At 46.1% G+C, this 21,476-nt stretch overlaps 1 protein-coding gene across 5 annotated transcripts in view; it reads right to left on the reverse strand.

Moving 5' to 3' along the window:
* Positions 1-21,476, reverse strand: part of SLC8A1 (solute carrier family 8 member A1) — a 308,213-nt gene that overhangs the window by 83,143 nt on the left and 203,594 nt on the right. The window lies entirely within an intron of this gene.

Consider the following 21,476-nt stretch of genomic DNA (forward strand, 5'->3'; position numbering starts at 1 on the left):
CGAAAGCTCAAATGGGCCAAAATGCAGAGTTTGGAATGGAAGATGGAACAAGCTTGTTTTCTCCTGCTCCAGAGGGTAGGACTTGAACCAGTGGCTTCAAGTTGAAGGAAATGAGATTCCAACTAGCCATATGGAAAAGCTTTCTGACAGTAAGAGCTGTTCAACGGTGGGATAGTCTCCCTCGGGAAGTTGTGGACTTCTTTCGAGGTTTTTAGTCAGAGGTTGGATGGCCACCTGCCATGGATGCTATACTTGAGATTCCTGAATTGCAGGGGGTGGACTGGATGACCCTCAGGGTCCCTACCAATTCTACAATTATATGATTCTATGACGCTTACCTTCAAATGTCCCTGGGTGCACCAGGCATGCTTGTTCCTCCCTGCAACCTTCCCACATTGAGCAGGACATATTGATGGGGGCTTCTATCTGTGCATAGCTTAAAGTGCTTAGAGAATGGGTAGGCAAACTAAGGCCCGGGAGCCGGATCTGGCCCAATCGCCTTCTAAATCTGGCCCACAGATGGTCTGGGAATCAGCGTGTTTTTACATGAGTAGAGTGTCCTTTTATTTAAAATGCATCTCTGGGTTATTTGTGGGGCATGGGAATTCCCCCCTCTTCAAAATATAGTCCGGCCCCCCACAAGGTCTGAAGGACAGCGGACCGGCCCCCTGCTGAAAAAGTTTGCTAACCCCTGGCTTAGAGGCACTTGCACGACTGGGAATGCTGGTAATCCTCCTTCAGAGTTTCAGACTGTGGAAGGATTGGAAAGGGCAGGGGGAGGGCAGGGCCAGTACCAACACCAAAACACACATTTCCATCCCAAAACCTTTCAAATGCACAAAAAGGGCTTCGAGCAATGGGGTTTAAGCAGCATGGGATTGCAGTTTGGGGATCCATCTATTCTATGCACATCGAAGACATACAATTGCTTTTGGGAAAACCACTTTGCTCCCGTGTGGAGCTACGGATGCACTTTGCCGCTGTTTCCACCATGAGTTGCGCTTATAAAAAATAATGGCTGCAACCTTTCAAGCAAAAACAAGCTAACCCTGTTTTGTGCACCTGTCACAGTTGTCATGGCGACAGCCCTCCAACACGGGCAACCATTCTATTATTGAAATGGGTGTCATTCCCGCGATGGGTTCTTTTATGAAAGGGTGCCAAGAGAGGAGAGGGACTTGTACATGTTTGTTTGTGTGGGAGGTTTACAAATTATTTATCAAAGTTTCCCAAGTTAAATCACACAGCAGAAGCCTTGGTGTAAAAATAACAATCCTGTCCAGGGAAGGCTGAAAAGGGGCTGTTTAGGATTGTAGCAGCTTGCCTGAGCTGCACTCAAAACATGACTTAAGTCAGGCTCTTTGCCTGCTCAGTGCAACGTCCGCATCTTTTCCAAGTGGTCATTTATGCACCAACAAAAAAGAGGACAAGAGAGAAATCACTTTGTGTAAAATTTGCATAGGCTGATTTATGTGCATAGGTACAAATTTAGAAATAATTACTGTATTTAGATGGAAATGCAATGGCAGTATTTGCATGAAGTGGTAAGCCAAACTATGGCTTAGCATGAAAGTGCTGACTCTTTGCTCCTTCACAGTCCTTTTAACTCACTAGAGCACAGAGAGGTGAGCTTCTCTCTGAAAGGTAGCCCATTCACGTAGTCCTGGAAAGCTAAAGTTTACTGTGATGTGCAAACAGGGCCGGTGACTCCAGCCGACAAAAGACAGGAAAAAGGAAGCATTGAAGTATTAAATGGGCTAGTGAGAAGCTTTGGCCTTCATCATGGAAGAGATGCTTCTTTGAAACATGTTTATATGGTGTTTGCAATTTTTTTGGAAAAAAATACTGGGATGTTTAAATATTACTGTAGGGAAAAGAGTTTAAAATGTCAGAAGATAACATCTTCTTAAACGATATATGAGGCTTGACAAGTGGTCAACATAAATAGATTCTCCGTGCCCTTACAACTGTAAAAATATTGACATTAATACATTGGAAGGACAAAAATATGGCCCCCTCCCCTCAATGGATAGATGACATGACAACTCTTGCAACCCATGAAAGGATCGCTTTCAGACAAAGATTATGCTTGGACAAATTTAATGATATTTGGAATGCATTTATTGGAACCATAGTGACCCATGAACCAACGTATATTTGAGGGAAAACTTAAGTTTATCCATTTACATATATTCTAAATATTTCTGTAACCTTAATTATATTTTATTGTTATTTTGTTATTGCTGGTTTCCTCTGCCTTTAAAAATGTTTTTATGTATCCTATTTCTTTTTCTCTTCCCCTATTCTTTCTTTTTCTGATTTTACTTTAACTCACTGTAATACTCTGGATAAAATATAAATAAATATTTTGGAAGAGATGAGAGGTTTAGGCATCAAGATGTGATAAACCCACCCCTGCTAAGGCCTGATTGGCCGGGCCTTTGAGAGCAAAGGTAGCAATACAGGGAGGAAAGAGAGGCCTAGAAAAATCTGTAACTGTCCACATGATGTGAGTGGTTGTAAAGCAAAAAGGGCAGATTCCTCCTACTCTTCAAATTGTACATATATCTAAAGTGGGAATTTGAATCGGCATTAAATAAAGGCATTAAATAAAGTGTGAACAGGTCCACAGTGATGGTGTGTTCAGAAAAACATCAGTTGCAGAAATAATGCCCTGGGGGTTAAATTTAGCTCTGAACTTTAACATATCGTTGCTAACAGAGAATGATAGGAATAGGATTGAGAACCAAAGCAGCAATTATATATATAAGGCAGCCTCTACTGTCCGTTTCCACGGAGACTCTTTAAACAGAGCTAAACAAAATAATGTTAATGTGGAAAACCACTTGAGTGCTTTGTGACATGTTTCTGTTTGGATGAGCAAAATGCTGAAAGGGGACGGATCCTTTCAGACTCACTCATCTTAGCTCTAGGCCACAGCACCATAAAACTAACACCAATTACCTAGTCTGAAGGAAATAAGTGATATTTAAAGCACAGGGAACAAATCCCACAGAGAGCTATTTCATCCTCAAGGTTTAAAAATATCACCTAAGGGGTTATAGATGTTAAAAATGACACCTTTTATTATGTTGGAGGCCAAATCCCATTAAGGATGCCTTCACAAATCCCCTTAGTTGGTTCCCCCCCTTTTTTTACAAATCCCACCAGGTTCTTATATTGCAGCTTTGATAAACTGATAATAAGTCCAAGTAAATCTCTAAAGACTTAGTTCAGGCACCAAGGAAGAGAGAAATGATGTGTTCTGTGCCGCCTCAAAGTGGGGCCTTTCTAAAGGAACAGGCACACAGTTTGAGGTAATTCCCACCTCTGTAATATCAAACTTACTAGATGTTTAAAAGAAAATGTAGGACCACCTTTTGGGGAAATCAATTTGCTTGTAAACTGTTACCAAGCAGAATTTAGTTATCAACACCTACATCATGTTTCCTAAAAAGTTGTGCAAATCTGATCACTTAGCCATGTTCAACTAGAGTATTATTTACACTGTTGTTTTGTGCTTACAACCACATTTATGCTTTGTACGATTTTCACATGTAAAGGCAAATCTATTTCCATTGTGGCCAAGATCATTTGTAAGGTTAAGTGTGGAGAAATAGGATCTTGTGTGCTAGACAATTTTTCTCTCTCCTTCTTGTCCCTGCTGCTCTTTTCTGCATAACTCTGTCTTGTCTCAGCCCCATGTGTCACAAAAAGAAAGTAGCAAAAAAATTCAAATGCCCATGTCTGAAGCAAGATAGGCTGAGGTAAGGACTGATGGTTACTAGGCAGACTAGAACAGCTGAGTTTCATCAGATGACAAGGAAGGGCCTAACTTGTGGTAAGCAGAGGGTAAAGATTTCTATACGAGAAACGATCACAGCTGGTTCCTCATTTACACAGAAAACCCTCCTTTAACTTAACGTATCTGTTAGCGGGAGTGAATCGGCTCATGCTTATATTCAGATTATTTAATAGTTACACAACTATAATTTAAAAGAAACTTAGCATATGCATTTTTTTTTGGGGGGGGGGGAATCTAACACATTCCTCTCATCCCCACCATGTCAATGTTTTCATCTTCTCCCAACTTCAGAGGTGAATTACTTGCTGGGAGAAGATGGCAGCAATTGATGTTTGCATGAAGAGTGATGCCATCAAAGAGGAAATATGGGGTTGAAGAACATAAATAAAGTCTCTGTTTAACATGGTGCAGTTCCCTGGGCTATTAGTCTCTGCAGGCGCATGGATTTCAACTTGTTGCCGCAAGAACGGCAAGCTCATTAAAAGAATATTGACATCCTTCCTCATTAACTCACACTGTATGTATACGGCTAATGAAAGGCTGCAACAAATGCTTTTCCAGCACCGTAATCTGTTATGTGTCCTCCACATGCTCACATACGTGAGCAGACAGACAGACTGACTGACTGTGGCCATTTACCAAGAGAACAGATGGCATTTTGTAGAACTGTTCGGATCATTGAGTGCCTTAAGCTACAGAAAACCATTGCTTTTGTGAGGATCCTTCCATTCCTCGCTTTGGCCCTCCTTTTGCCTGTATATAGCTGGATCAACACTTCATGAAACAATACACAAGCCCTTGCCTACCTGATTCCCTCCAGATGTTGCTGGGCTGGTGCTGATGGGAGTTGTAGTTTGGCAACACCTGGAGGATGCAGGTGCAACAATGCGAACTGAAACACGGTTATCCTTTGAAATCCACACTTCTCCACATTTTGCAAGGCAGTTCTCCAACCAAAGCATTTGTGCAAAGAAGTTTGCATTAGGGGGAGGCGGACAAAAATGCATGTATTAGCATACAAAGATTAGGGAAATGTGTTGTCAAAAGTGTGCATAATGGGCAAAACTGCATAGAAGGGTGTGTATGCTCAGAGACATGTTCATGAACAGTTTTTAGTGGATTTTTTTTTTAAGGAATGGGGGAGAATGGGGTAAAGCATTGTCTCCATGCCATTCACCATGTTATCTTAGAATGGCAATGGCGCTCATCTGAGATGTGCCAGACCTGAGCACCAGCGAGTTCCCACTGAAAAAAAGCCTTGGCTGTTGTTATTTAAATTATTCATAAGGTAAAGGTAAAGGGACCCCTGACCATTAGGTCCAGTCTCTGGGGTTGCGGCGCTCATCTTGCTTTATTGGCCGAGGGAGCCGGCGTACAGCTTCCGGGTCATGTGGCAAGCATGGCTAAGCCGCTTCTGGTGAACCAGATCAGTGCACGGCAATGCCATTTACCTTCCTGCCGGAGTGGTACCTATTAATCTACTTGCACTTTGACGTGCTTTTGAACTGCTAGGTTGGCAGGAGAAGGGACTGAGCAACGGGAGCCCACCCCGTTGCGGGGATTCGAACCACCGACCTTCTGATCGGCAAGTCCTAGGCTCTGTGGTTTTAACCCACAGCGCCACCCGCGTCCCATATACTGTTAGTAAAAAGAGGCATGGCAGAAAAGAAGGGAGTCATAATTCAGTGATGGAACACATGGTTGGTGATTTTTATGTTCTTAGGTTGATGGGCTACAAAGACAGAACCTTTTCAGTTGTGGCCCCACATGTGTGGAATTACCTCCCTCTGAGACCTCCTCTGCTTGGCTCTGCCTCTGCAGCCTTTAACTAAGGACCCCAAGGACTTTTTAAAAATCTGCTAAACTTTTTATTTTATTTTTTTCTAGTCCCCTGCTTTTTATGATTTTATTTGCTGCTATTTTCATCACTTTCTTTTAAATGTTTTTACTGTAAGAGTTGAAATATAATAATTGGATAAACCATTTTAATTGAAATTATGGGGCTTTGTAGCAGTTTCACCATGATTATATTGTGTCCATAATTATTGCAGATCCTCCATCTTTGGACTCTTTCATTGGCTGCTTCTGTTTTGCAGCCATTGCAGAGCTTCTATTATGCTGTGCGTAAAACCCAAATAAAGTAGAGAGGAAACTGATTAATTAGATCAAGGAAACAATAAAAACAATTATGTACAAAATCACTCTAAAATGCACCAAGTGGAATTAATCCCCAGAGAGAGGCAACTTTCTTCAATTGCTCTCAGTTCAAGTTAAATGAGGTTCTGTGGTTAAATGCACACGTGTGCAATTTTTTTGGGTTTCGTTTGGAGACAAAAAGTTTCTCTCCCCCTCCCCTTTAATCTCCCCCCCCCCCATATATGTATCAAGGAAACAAATAAAAGGTAAGTTTTAGGGGGAAAACAGAGCAATGATACAGAGAGGTGAAGCAGCAAAACAAAAACATAGGAAAGAAAGTATTATTCAGTGGTCGCTCTTCAGTGCTCCGTAGAAAACTATGTGTTCCATTAAATGCGCAGTTTTTGCCAAAATCAGGAGACACATGTCTACACCCATCTCACATCTTGTAGAATAAGGACAGGGCAATCTGTGGCCTGCCAGATATTGCTGGACTACAACTACCATCAGTCCCAGCCAGCATGGCCCAATCGTGAGGGATGATGGGAGCTGTAGTCCAATGACATCTGCAGGGAACCAAGGGTCTATTCAAAGCTAGGCTGGTTAGATGGCAAAGAAAGGAGGAAGCTTCTACCATTTAATAGTTTCAGCAGAGCTTCTTATATTTGCAACTGAGAGAACTCCCTATTCTACACAGCTATTAAAGGTACAGGAGACCTTTGTGATGCAGGCTTTAGGAGCAATGGGTAGAATAATGGAATTGGAGAAAGTTTTGTAGACCACCAAGTCCATCTTCAGTAGAGGAAATCCAGAGTTACAGCATTCCCAGCAGACGGCTGTCCAAGTTTATGTTCAAATACTTCCCTTGATGGAAAACTCCCCACCCCTCCACTCATAAGGGCACCTACCTAGTTTCTCCTATGAGATTTATAGTGAAGAGCAGATCGAGAGAGTTTTCTCCCTGTGGGATGCAGCCTCTCAACCTTCTCCCAATTATAACTATGTCTTATTAAGTTGAATGAACTGCCACAGACATTTACAACTAGCTTCCACTCTTCCCACACTCCACGTCCAGGGTGGAGAACTTGTTGCCATTGGCTTATTTTCATGAAGCTCTTGGTCTGGTTTCAAAACTCCACCGACTTTGGACTCCATCTCTGTTCACTTTTGGCTCTGCCCCTGGCTACCACCAACGTACAGGCAGCTACCAACAAATTACTCTCAAGGGAATCCGGACTTAAACAGAAAAAAAGGATTTCCTTAGTCACATTAATTAAATGAGTTCAATCTATTAATTTATTCATTAAGCCAGGCATAGGCAAACTCGACCCTCCAGATGTTTTGAGACTACAATTCCCATCATCGCTGACCACTGGTCCTGTTAGCTAGGGATGATGGGAGTTGTAGCCCCAAAACATCTGGAGGGCTGAGTTTGACTAAGCTATAGAGCAAATTGTGGTTTGCAAGCCTGCTTAGTAGGGAGAATCTAAACTACAGTTTCTCAGTTCAGTCACCACGGGAAACTGTGGTTTAATGAACCAGGAAGGATCCTCTGAAACTGGGCACAAGAGACAGGGAAAGAGTGAGGGAAAAGTATTTCATACTAATACTAACAACAATAATTTTATTATTTACACGCCACTCATCTGACTGGGTTGCCCTTGCCACTCTGGGCAGCTCCCAACGAAAGATTAAAAACACAATAAAACATCAAACATTAAAAATTTCTCTATACAGGGCTGCCTTCAGATGTCTTCTAAAAGTCAGATAGTTGTTTATTTCCTTGACATCTGATGGGAAGGTGTTCCACAGGGTGGGCACCAGTACCAAGAAGGCCCTCTGTCTGGTTCTCTGTAACTTCTTTTCTCACAGTGAGATTATTAATGCTTTCTTTCTTCTATTGCAGTATTTCCCAACCTTTTTTGGGCAAAGGCACACTTGTTTCATGAAAAAAATCTCGAGGCACACCACCATTACAGCCCCGTGACGTCAGCGCGCAGCGTCACGCCGGGAGGGACATGAATTGCTAGCAAATTACATAATCACCTCCTTGAGGGCTGGCTCATCTTCTCCGAAGGCAGAACCCCATTAATTAACAGGACAGACTCACACCATAGCCAAGACGAGGGGGGAAAACCTCAGTCATGCACAGTCATGCACATGTGGGGGCTAAATGAGGACGAAGACCGGGCAGAGAGCAGGGTTCAAATCACCCCACCTGGCCAGGACAATCCCTAGGTGCTCCCTTGGGCCACTCGCCTGACCCACCTCGCAGGGCTGTTGTTGCGAGGATAACATGGGGAGAATCACGCGCGCCCCCGGGAGCTCCTTGGAGGAGAAAGCGGGCGATGAATGCAATGCACGAAATATATGAGAGGCGACCAGGTTTTGCAGATGAGGGGCCCCCGCCAGCCTCCGCTTCCAACACCCGGCGCAACGACGCCGAAGTTTCCCCCCAGGCTCGGCTTGGGGAGCAGCACTGCTCCCCCCCGGCTCCCCTTCGCCCTCCTGGCTCTCTCTGCTGCCCACTGGGGGCCCCCTCACCTGCCAAGTCCGGAGCGCCAGTGGAAGTTGCATGCATGCATGCAGGGCGTGCGTTGCCATTGCATTGCACTGCACTCCATGCAACGCCTGCACGCATGCATTGCCTTGCACGCCCGCCACGGGGTCTCCCAGCGGTCCGATGCGTCCCTTCCGGCGCAGATGCAGCATTGCAAAAATTAAAACCCCCCGACGCAGCCCTACCTGGGGGGCAGCCTCCGCCTCCGCCGCTCCGCCTCTGCGGGGATCCCCGGGCTCCATCCTGCCGCCCGATCTCCGCGGGGGCGCAGGCAGGCTGCGCGGGGTCTGTGCGGAAGAGCCCCTGCCCGCCCGGCCGCCGCCACTGCGCTCATTCCATGGCCGGGAGAAGAGCGCTTCAAACAAAATGCCCGGCCCGCCAGGCCACGCTGGGAAACGTAGTTCGCGCACCCCGCGCAGGCGCGGAGCCCAAGGGTGAGGGGACTACGGATCCCGGCAGCCCCCGCGCTGGGGACGGAGGGGGAGAGGCCGGGTGCAGGGATGGAGGGACGGGTGGGCGAGCGAGTGAGTGAGTGGCAGCCGCCAAGCCTTGGCCGAGAGCCAGGAAGGGCCTCCCCGGAGGAGGAGGAGGAGGAGGGAGGCGCAGAGCGGGAGGGAACCCCAGGGGTCATCTAGTGACGGCGCCCCAATCAAAAATTTGACTTAAAAAAAAAATCTTTCAAATTTTTTAATTTTTCCCGCGGCACACCAGGCAACATCTCGCGCACACTAGTGTGCCGCGGAACAGTGGTTGGGAAACACTGTTCTATTGATTTTTGCAGGGGTGGGGGCATCCTTGAGGCAAAGGGCAGTGTGTGTGCTCTAAATCATCCTAGCACCTCAGCGGTACACAGTTTTTTTTTAATGTTTCACAGCTAAAAGTTCAGCATAAAAAGTCTGATTTCTAGGATTTGAATATTTGTATACCTGAGGCATATGCACCTTACATATGAATCACTCTGCAAAAAAATTGTCAGACAAACAGCAAAAAAAGAGTAAAATTAGATAGTATCACTGAAAATCTCCATAAAAATGCAAGCAAGCAGGTACAAGGGCTTCAATCCCATGACTTTTCATTTGTCATAAGCTTTAGATTCTGAGGGTATTGGATCCCACAGGACCTCACTAACGATAGGAAGAGGTCCTACACCACGTAACCACTTAGCCTAGAACTTCTCTATAAAGAATAAACAGACCAATTGAAGTGCAATCTTGTTAAGCACCTTTAATTCTCTGAGACAGTGTCAGCCACATGATGAACAAGCAGCAAAGGCCATCCAGATAACAACAGCGAATAACAGCCCCCGTTATTCTTCCAGCAGGCATTATCAACCGAGGAAGACAAATCACACCAGTGCTGTGCTCAGGTAAAAAGACAGGTAGACAAGGCTTTAAATAGCAGTTCTGCCTGAATGTGGAGTGATACCTTTTCCAATCCTATATACATCTGGGAACATCTGGGAACATCTGGCCTGCAGGCATTATCAGGCCCAACATGGGCCATTCAAGTGGCCTGAAGTGGTGGGGGAATTTTAAGACCCTGATGAATACCAATAGCGGGTCTACTCTTTGGGTGTGAATGCTTATGTAACCAAAACAGAACTGCCCTCGCACAAGAGGGGCTGATCAGAAGAATCTGGAGAACCTCAAGGTTGCAGGTGTACTAAAATAAATACATGCAAGGGTGACTACCCATCTCCAACTGCAAGTGGACTGGACATGCTCAGAGCACGTGGACTGCTGGCTAACCACTGTGAGGGAAATAGTGAAGATTTGGGTGAAGGAGGGGTGGAATGGAGTAACATGGAAGAGGAGTTGCTTGGTTGACTGAAGCCCCAAACAGAAATTCTTCCTCCACACTGCAACATTTTGTTGCAGGCCCTTCTGGATTTCCCCCAAAGAGAAGGTTAGATACATAGTGGTAGATGAATAAGGCATTAGTGTCAAAGTTTGTGGGCTTTTTTTAAGGGCTAGATGCCCACCAACCCGCAGACTACAGGCAGCCTTGCAGGAGAGCGCTGATATTGGGTCCCAGTCACCATCAGTAGAAGCCACTTGCTGGCTTCTACTGATTAGGATGTACTTCAGTACCCTAGAGAGGTTCCCTTGGGAGATGAATGTAATGTGTAGTCTCTGATTGCATCCCCACACTCTGGCACAAAGCTATAGCTTCATGGAGGAGTCTGGCTGGGAGAAAAGCATATTGGAGTGGGGGGTGGCAAGAGCAGGCTGTTGGGAAGTACACCACAGGTATGGGAAGGTTTAGTACTTGCTGTTCACATCCCCCCCTCTTGCTCCCAGAATCAGATTCTGGAGCCTGCACTTTCTAATGTTTGAGGCGGACAGAGGTGTACCTGCTGCCATTATGTCTAATGGATCCCCTTTCTCCCCACACATTCCCCCTACCATTAAGATCTTCACCAGAAAGCCTTCTCATGATTATATCTCTATGGCAAGGCCCCCCTCCCCTTTGCAATTTTGGCTGAGCTGCCTTTGGAGCCAGCAACATACAACTCTGATAATTTTTTAACCTTTCTGAAAGCTCTTCCCCACAGAGATCAAGCTGTCGCCCCTTGGAGCTCTACAGGGTTCTATCCCATACGCAGAGTGATTTGGAGCTGAAAGAGAGCCCTTAAGGAACTCATGTATTCAAATCATTGCTCTAAGAAAGATTCTTATGACACATAATTTGAAAGGAACAATCAGAAAAAAACTACAATTGAAGCCACTCAGTGCCATGCTGTGTGCCCACAACAGAAGACAAATAGCTCAGCAAATCCCTTGTGATAGCTGCAGAGCAATCAAGCGAGAAAGACAAAAATTGGGCCTTGAGAAATGGCCAGAAATTAGGTTATTAAAAGCCTTAATCAAAGCTGTTGAACACTGCACAGTAAGAAAAGAGACCTTGCAACATCCTGCAACGACAAATAGCCAAAAGATCATTAGCGCTCTCCGCAGGCCCTGCTTCAACTCCTTCAGTGCTTATTTCTGAACTCATTCTTCAATTTCTTCCACAGTTGTATATTATTTACTTCAGAGCAATGCAGAGAGAAATCACTGTATGGAGTCCTTGACAAAGTTCTCCACTTTGTTGTGATAGTTCGTGGTATGTCATTTTTAATTTGATCTAGGGGTGACCGGGCCACAGTGTTGTGAATCTAGATTTTACCTTTCAGTCATCTGGCACACTGAAATATGAGGCAGCCGTTTCTTCGACTGCCCATTGCTCCCCTTAGTGCTATCTGCCTCTTGGTGAAGAATAGTCAGGAGACTCTTCCGGTGTACTTAGAGATGTAAGCAACCATGTTGGCTGGGGCTGATTGGAATTGTAATCCAAAAGGACAGCAGGTTGAGGAAGGCTGTTTTAGGTTGTCACGTGGCAAGCCTAATTTGGCCTGCGTATGCTCAAGCCTGGCATAAGATCAGTTATGGTGGAGTCTGGAGGAAGGTGGCCAAGTGGGGGCTTGGGGGAGAGTATTCCCACTTCAGCAGCTTATATCCTCTCACAGATCAGAAAGAAAGAGTGGCCAGCAAGGTTCAGGACCTTGGACAGGTCCAAGAAAAGGGACAGCTTGTTCAGACAGGGGCTGGTTGCTGACTCAGCTCTTATTCTGCAGCCTGACTATCCCTGCCAGACTCCACCCTCTTGTTGGGAGAGGATGGAGTTTCTTAAAGGGACGGGCCCCTGGCCTGGAGCCTGGCATCTCTCCATTGCCCTTTGCCACACATGATGCTCGCAGTGGTGAGCGGATCTGGCAGATGAAGCCAGTGCAAGCAAGGACGCTGCTTCCCTGGTAGTGTGCGGCTTGGTTTCAATATTGAGGTCTCCAGTTCCAATGATGACCCCTGGTTTCTGGGCTCAGGCTCAATGTTCAGGGCACAGGTGTGGTGCTTTTGTGGGTAGTGATATATAGTCTGTGGGTAGTGATATTTACACTTAATTGCATTTGCCATTTTGCTTCCCGTTCACTCTGTTTGGAGAGGGCTTTTTGGACCTCTCTACAATCTCTTTTTGTTTTAACATGATATGCTAAAAAACTGAATGTCACTGTTCACAGGAAACACTGAGTTTATATTTGGTATGATATATTATGTAATATAGGGACGCGGGTGGCGCTGTGGGCTAAAGCCTCAGCGCCTAGGGCTTGCCGATCGAAAGGTCGGCGGTTCGAATCCCCGCGGCGGGGTGCGCTCCCGCTGCTCGGTCCCAGCGCCTGCCCACCTAGCAGTTCGAAAGCACCCCCGGGGGCAAGTAGATAAATAGGTACCGCTTACCAGCGGGAAGGTAAACGGCGTTCCGTGTGCGGCTCTGGCTCGCCAGAGCAGCGTTGTCACGCTGGCCACGTGACCCGGAAGTGTCTTCGGACAGCGCTGGCCCCCGGCCAATAGATGTGAGATGGGCGCACAAACCCCAGAGTCTGTCAAGACTGGCCCGTTCGGGCAGGGGTACCTTTACCTTTACCTTTATTATGTAATATATTGTTATTGTGTTTTGCATCAGGATTATTCTTGCACTCTCAACCATCATCCTCGCCTCCAGCACTGTGTGCTGTTGTTGTGCTGCTCGTTGTGTTCTTGTTTTTGTTGCTTTTGCTAATAATTTTTGTTTTAGTGGTCAGATCACTGTTGTTCTTTTATTTGCTTTTATATTTGCAAGCCACTTATGAGCAAGTCCTTTGTGGAGGGCTTTTTTAAAAAGCCACGGAGAAGCTATTGAGAAGAATAGTCATGGAGAAGAATAGTTATGCATTTAAATGAATTTGTGTTGTTCAGAAAATTACTCTCTTTCTCTGCTAGCTGCGTCATGTGGCACTGCTCCTACAGACTGAGTGGGTAATCGGGGAAAAAATTCAAGCAACTGGCAAGTAATGAATAATGGCCAGCAGAATTAGAAAACATGTTTGCTTCCCAGAAGGGCTGTCTTTAAAACAAGCACGTTACATGCTCAAATCTGAGAACATTTCAAGATTCACAATCAGTTTAATTGGATACCTGCTGGCAAGGTAAATGTCGTTTTATCATCAACAGCAGCAAATGCAGCTTCACAAATCACTGCCAGATGAAACCAAATATTTGACAATGAATAAGAAGGTCTTATTCTTTACTATTCAGTTTTGGATTAGCGTTGATTGTAAGAGCATTGTAATACACTGGTGCCTTGCAAGACGAAATTAATTCGTTCTGCAGGTTTTTTCGTCTTGCGAAGCATGGTCAAGTCGCAACTGCACCTCTTCAAGCGGTTTTAAGAAAAAGGAAACAAACTTGCAAGACGTTTTCGTCTTGCGAAGCAAGCCCATGGGGAAATTCGTCTTGCGAAGCAACTCAAAAACCGAAAAACTCTTTCGTCTTGCGAGTGTTTCGTCTTCTGAGGCATTCGTCTTGCAAGGTACCACTGTAGTTCAAAATGATTCTCACACCCAAGTCTCTTTAACGTATCTCCCACAAACAACACAAGACTGAGGTTTTGTTGCTAAGTCAGGTTTTGTTTCCAAACGAGGAACGGGTAACTAGCCACAATGGTTATTTTCTACCTCCAGAGCTGGAGCCAATATGCCTCTATAAACCAGCTGCTGTTATGTTCAGGTCCTGCTTTTGGGCTTCCTGTAGGCATCTAGTTGGCCACTGTGAGAACAGGATGCTGGACTAGATGGGTCATTGACGTCATCCAGCAGGCTCTCCTAATGTTCTTACGATTGGCTGGTGTTATCAGCCCTCGACCAAACAGCTTCAGGTAACTGTTTAGTCCAACTCATTTGAATTTTAGACCCACTACCAGGTTTGAGAGGGCCTTGGGCAAGTTACCCTCTGCTCCTCCATGAAGTCCCATCCTGACAGCCTAATCCTACAGCAGGCTTGCCAAACTGTGCCTGCCCCTGCTTGTTTCTTTTAAGTCTGGGTCCGAGGCTGAGGGGAGTTCATCCTGGGCCTTACTAAGCTGCGACGAAAGGTTTGTCCATGGGATCTCTGGTACAACAACAACAACAACTTTATTATTTATACCCTTCCCATCTGGCTAGGTTTCCCCAGCCACTCTGGGCAGCTTACAGAATATATAAAACATAATAAAGCATCAAACATTAAAATCAGAGCACTGTAGCCATGTGAGCGGGGCCTCATAGCTGAATGGGGATTTGAAGCCAGCAAAATCAACTAAGTTTTGATGCAGAGAGTGAGTGAGCAAGTGAGAGATTTACATGCAGTGGATGTGGCCAAAGATAAGGAGCCCTTACTGGTGCCGACTTTTATGATGAACCTGACCATCAGTGAGGAGGGCCGATTTATCTGGCCAACTGCACATATGGCTCCTGGAATACTATTTAGAGCACAGAGTAGGTCCAGAGAATTTCAGTTGGCACTGCATGGTCTTCCTGCTTCCGGAGCCTATCTGTTGTCTGCTTAGATTCTGAACACTGGGGATGGGAAGCAGGGTGATACTAAGGTGAATGGCACTGGTGGATCTCAACATGGAAGTGCTGAGCATGTCATAGTGTACTGTCATTATGCACACACAGACTGAGAACCGGCCTGGGACTGGTATTATAGAGGAATCTTCTCTCATGCATGCAGCTCTATACTTGTAGGAGGAGATGGATTGGGCCCCATGATTTTTACCAGTTCCCACCCTCACGGCCGAAAATTCCTAACTGCAATGAGAAACAATTTTAAAAGTTGCGATTCAAAAATGGGCGACTCTTTCCCCTGCGTCTCCAATGTCTGCAGCATCTTTCACCAAATCTGAAGTTAGTAGGTTTTGCACCCGCAGTTCAGCCACTAGAGGGGGACGCAACACATACTGTGCTTGAGAGCTAAACTTGTTCCTGAGCATTTTGTGTTCAGTAATTCACTGCATTCTTTTGAGGAAAATCTGAACACTGAGCTATAGTGAACTGAGAGTTCTATCAGAAATCTATCCTCCAATGGAGGCAACGTATTTTTATTTTAAATTGCAGCAGTAGAAAGCGTACCAGATAAGAGTACACTCTTTTATCACATTTCAGTTTATCGGTTTCACTTTTCCTTAATTTCTGGACTGGGAATTTGCACTGTATTTTTGTGGGTGTGTACACCCGCACACATCCTTCCTCCTCCCCAAATTTCATGATAAGGTTTTAAAGGCTCTTTTAATTAATAAATGCGGAGTTGTTGCAATTTGGTCCTATCTGGGCGTCGGTGTGTAATCTCAAGGAAAAGAGCTTGGTAGTCAACTTGATTGATTGCCTTTACATCGCCACCATCAGCGTCTTTATAAAAGGATGAACTTCTAAGAGTGAAGAAGGAGAGGTCAGACTGTGGCCAGGACAAGGGACAAGGCGAGATTCAGTCTGCAGCAGTTTTGCAAAAGTTCCAAAGCCCTAATTGCTAGTTGACACCAGATGAAAGATGGGGTGGTGGAGGAGTCACAGAACTGCAGAGGGTCATCTAGTCCCCTTCAATTTTAAATGCTTTTCCTCTCCCACCAACTCCATAGCTTTTGGCCCTTTCTAAGGGTGTGTCAAAGGGGCTTAGGAATGTGTGGGTCCATGACACCCCACAATTCCCCTGCCAGTCAATGAGAAGTCTACACCTTTGAGAACCACAGCAGTGTGAGTGCTATCCTGCTGGCAGGCCTCCCTCCCTGATAGCTGCTGAAAACACTTCTGCTTCTTCCAGTAGCCCTTCCGTTGGCCTTTGGGCTGCCCTTGGGATCGCCCTGCCACTTGACTAAACACAGCAGCAAAAGTACTGTAGTTGCTTAAAGACCAAGAAATTTATGGCATACACTTCTTGCATTCTAGCGCTCGTTCAGTCAGATGCAGCAGTTAGTGGTGTGTGGAGCATGGCAATTCATGGAATGTGTACACAACCATAAATTTACTAACCAAGCTGGAAACCAGAATAGGAGCATTCCCATTAGGAAGGTGAAGATACACCTCAACCTTTTGTCGCTAGTCCCACTTCCACCTCTAAATATCAGATCCCGGGGGTCAAACAATAGTGTATTTCCAGGGGAGTAAAGGAGGAATCCTGGCTTGGGCTGGCAGGTGAAATCTGAGCCAGAGAAGGTCAAGTGAGTGCAGTCGTATGGCTCTCAATCTTTTCTGTGTGTGCATATTATCTGCTGCTTCTAAAACTGCTGGATTTTTTTGGGTACTGTTCTGGTTTCCTTCTTGTTTGTGCTCATTTTAGGTTGCATTTTTATCTTGTTTTGCACTGTGGTGCTTTGGGGATGGGCCACAGCTCGGTGACTGAGCATCTGCCTTCCAGGGATAAGGTCCCAAGTGCAATCCTTGGTATCTCCAGTAATGGTTGCGGAAAGGACTCTTGGTTTGAAACCCCAGAGAGCCACTGCCAGTCATTGCAGAGAATGGAGAGCTAGATGGGTCAAGGGTCCAACTCAGTGCAAAGCAGCTTCCTATGTTCCTGTGTGTGTTGACTTGTGTAAGCCACCTTGTTGTATTTTTGTCATATGGTGGGTGTCAGGGAACTGCCATCGGAGCCAAGAGGGGAGGTAAGGCTCTCCGACGATGCGGGAGAAGGGACCAGCAGAGGGAGAGAAAACCCTTCCCTTGGGGAAGGAAATCAGCGTGACACCTGGGAGGAAGGGGAGCAGGGAAGGACTTCGGAGAGAGGGCTCCAGGACTCTTCCACAGAGACCAGCGGGGAGAGTCCAGGACCTCTGCTGGCCACCCCACTCTGCGCAGAAGACTTCCGCGCAGGGAGTCTAGGCGGAGACTTGGTGTCAAGGAGTTTTTATGTTGGAGGAAGTTCAGGAAACGCCCACTGACGGATTCTGCCAGTGACTGACACAGCCACGGAGTAAAGGCTGTCCAGCCAGGGGAAAGTTTTAGCCAGGGAACGTTGCCTAGAGCATCCGCACCCTCTACGCACAAGCAACCCCCAATTCCCTTTACAGTGGGTTATAAATTCCTCCTCCTGCCCTATTTGGGAGTTTCCTAGAAACACCTGGCGGTCACTGCTGCAGGCAAGATACTGGATGAGAGGAACTTTGAAGCTGATCCAGCATTATCTTACATTCTTATGTCATCACTGCTCTGGCAACTTTACAAACAACAAGAAATGTGTCACATTTCTTCTTCTTCTTTTCCCTATACTTTTGTACAGTGGTACCTCGGGTTAGGAACTTAATTCGTTCTGGAGGTCCGTTCTTAATCTGAAACTGTTCTTAACCTGAAGCACCACTTTAGCTAATGGGGCCTCCTGCTGCCGCCGCACCGCAATTTCTATTCTCATCCTGAAGCAAAGTTCTTAACCCAAGGCACTATTTCTGGGTTAGAGGAGTCTGTAACCTGAAGCATCTGTAACCTGAAGCGTCTGTAACCCGAGGTACCACTGAATTGGAACAGGCCAGAATTGACTCTTTGGCACAGGCTGGCATCGGAGAGCCTGTGACAAAGAAGTGGGTTTTCTCTGTCTGCAAAATCATGCATCCAATTTGATCCATTTGGATCTCCTAAACCCCCTAAACCTCAGGAAACACTTCTTGCTTCATTCCTCTTCACAGCACTCTTACTTGCGGGGATTCACCTGTCTGTCAAACGGCCACTGGGGCACCTGTGCACTGAGCTCCCTGCTGGGAAGCGCTGATGCCATCTTCCAGGATTCATCACGGCAGCATTGCACACAGCGCATAAACAGTGAGTTGTGCAACCGTCGCACAGGAGAAAGCACCGAGCATCTGCTGTTGACATATTATAAGCAAGTCATGTAGGAGGCTAAGCAGTGGGTGGGCAGATCTGGAATGACTGCAGGGCTCATTCATTAATTATTGGTAGGTGGTTGTCCTTTATTTTGAGCAACAAGTACCAAAGGAAATGATGGGTGGGAGGGAGGGGGAGGCGCAAGGCTGCCTCTCCATATAGGTAGCATTCACACAAGGCGTTTTACTATGGAGGTCTGCTAGTTTGCCTGCTGCTCTGAGTTGCACGTCACTTTGTGGAGGCTGGGGAGAGAGGGGACTCTCTCTGCAGAGCCTGAGGAACCCGCCAAGTGAACTCTGGGAAGGGTATTGTCTGTCTTCTGGCAGGTGACATGGGATTTGCTGCTGTCCTCTGTTGACAGATGCTGGAAGGCAACTGCGTTGCTAAGAGGACAAAGAGGTGCGCTTATTGGAAAGCGGTGGTGGCGGCTGGTGGGGAAACCGCTGGAGAGAAACTACAGGGGCGCTTTGTGCTTACTGTCAGATCTTTCCGTTTCTTCAATAAAAGCCAGCCCTCGGGGGGAAAGCACGGGCTGAAAAGTCTCTGTAGTGGTAATGCCGACAACTTCATTGAGAGGGCTCCCTTGTGTGGTGCCGCTCTTTGAACATCAGCACAGCGACAGGAAGGGCTGTAGCTCAGGGGAAGAGCATCTGGTCTGCATGCGAAAGCCGCCGTTTCAAACCCTGGCATGCCCAGGAAGAGCAGGGAAAGGATCTTTTCTTAAGGCAGGGCAGATAATAATGCGGCAGGTGCCCCAGTGCTCTCTGCAGGCAGGAAACGACCACCCGTGCTCCGTGTTCAAGGCTTTGGCCAAAGAAAGTAAGGGGCCTGTGGATCAAAACTTAATTTTGCCTTCGAGCAAAACTGGACGTTCCTTAGGCAGCTGCCTGGGGCAGCGCTTTGTAAAGGATGACATGCTTGCTAAAGCAGCAGGCCTGCTTGCTACCTGCTGGCTGAAATGAAGAGCCCAACCCTATGGGGAGGCAAATCAGAAACAACAAACAACATGCCCCATTGTCAATGGGAACTGGCACATGCTGCATAATGGAGACTATGAGTCAGCTCTGCCCCTGGTGAGCCTTTAATCATAGAGTTGGAAGGGAACACGAGGGTCATCTAGTCCAACCCTCTGCAATGCAGGAATCCCACCCACCCCGCCAATATGGTTGTTCGAACTCATGACCCTGAGATTTAGAGTCTCATGCTCTGTCAACTGAGCTACAGAGGCAATCTTTTGCCTGTCAAGGGCTACATTTGCTTGGGGGTATATCCTTTCCTGTGGAAGACAGGAGTGCCTGGCGTGCTCTGGTCCATGGGGTCACGAAGAGTCGGACAGAACTAAACAACAACAAATATCCTTTCCTGTTGGGATAGCACCAGATCACTCCCCCCTTTATTTTGTTTTTATGGAGCATTCAATTACGATGTACTCCAAAAACGGGCTTGCCATTTCTTTAGCTGTTTGTGAGAACTAGGTCCTTAGGGAGATATGCAGCTGTCGTTAGTATACGGGTGTTGAGAGCTGGCTTAGTGTAAGTGGATAGGAACGGTAAGCTACAAATTAAAATTGTACCCCAGCCACAATCTCTCTGGGGCACTTCAGGTGAAACACTGTTCTGTCAACATCATGCCCCTCTCCCCCCTCCCCATGAGATAATGCGAAGGCATTCGGAGTGTGCAATAAGTGCCAGATAAATTATTGTTCTTAGCAATCGGTCTGCTCAACTGCCAGAACTGCTCTGAGCTCCTCTGAGATGAAAGGGGCTCTAGAATTTTTAAGTTGGCCTGATTATATTCCTGCTGCACGGCACATAAATAAGCCATTCAGCTCTGCAGCTCTTGCTTCTTCGGGTATCAAAGTTTCTTGAGGGCAGAGAATATTTTTTTGTAATTCTTATCAGTTAGCCATCAGAGGCATCTACTCATTTCCATTTATAAACAGGAGGGATGACCTAAAATGGGATTACATTTCCATCTGTTTATACGAGATGTTCAGGGATTTTTCTGTGTTGTTTTTTTTTTTTAAAGGACTCCCACCCTGCTCAACAGAGCAGATGTTTTGCGCAGAGAAGAACGGATATTCTGGAGTCAAACCCTGCTCCCTTCTCCTTAAATGTCCTCAAAGTTTCCTGACTTCACATGCAGAGTTTTCCCCTGTGGTGTTTCCCAAGGCCTCTTGAGAGCTGCTTTCCCTCCGTTTTAAGAGTCTCCTGTGTAAAAATGCATCACTGCGGAGCAAGGACAGTGTAATGTCTGCTCCTGCGATGTTATGGAATTGTGGGTAAGTGAAAGGAGGAGTGTAGAAGGGTGGGAAAGAGCAAAGGAATTTAAAAAGCCAGTTGCTGACAACCTGAAGACTCTAAAGAAAGTCTTGAAGGAAGCAAATGGATAGACAAGGCTTCAGAAAGAAGAGGAAAAAGTGGAACTGACAGACTGAAATGAATGATGACAAGAAGCTTCTATTCAACCGGCAACAATTAAGCTGACACCATTGCTACATAGCCAACAATGGTTTGGTCTTGGGTTATTCTTTATTCAGAGCCTGTTCAAGGCATTTTGCTACCTGCAAAGGTGAAGGAAAAGGTTATTTCCCCTACTCCACCGTATTCCATATACAGTGGTACCTCGGGTTACAAACGCTTCAGGTTACAGACTCCGCTAACCCAGAAATAGTACCTCGGGTTAAGAACTTTGCTTCAGGATGAGAACAAAAATCTCGTGGTGGCGGCACAGTGGCAATGGGAGGCCCCATTAGCTAAAGTGGTACCTCGGGTTAAGAACAGTTTCAGGTTAAGAACGGACCTCTGGAACGAATTAAGTTCTTAACCAGAGGTACCACTGTACAGATGCGGACTGACCTAGCAGTTTTATCTTATTTCAACACTCGTGATGGGGCAGGATCCTCCATTGCACCAATGAGCAGCAGGCTAACATAAGGGATGGGGCAGGTTAGACTGTGTAGTACAATACCTCAGCACCACTCCCCATCAACTGCCACCTGAGGCAGCCACATCACTCTATCTAATAGAAGGGCCAGCACTGTGTCGATTATTAAATGGTTGTGTTACCTGTGTTTAATATATAAAATGAAGACAATATTGTTTATTGTGTTCACTGTGACCCCCAGACTGCCTCTACATGTCCATTGCTGTGTGCAATTACCATGGTAGTTTCTGTTATGTTAATAACCCTGCATTTCTCTTGCACACAACCTTCATTTGAAATGAATTGCAGCTGTACAAGAGCATATCTTTAGTTGCTCAGACAAAATGTAGCCA

This window comes from Podarcis vaucheri, assembly GCF_965113315.1.
Source record: "Podarcis vaucheri genome assembly, chromosome: 3".
Lineage (NCBI taxonomy): Eukaryota > Metazoa > Chordata > Lepidosauria > Squamata > Lacertidae > Podarcis > Podarcis vaucheri.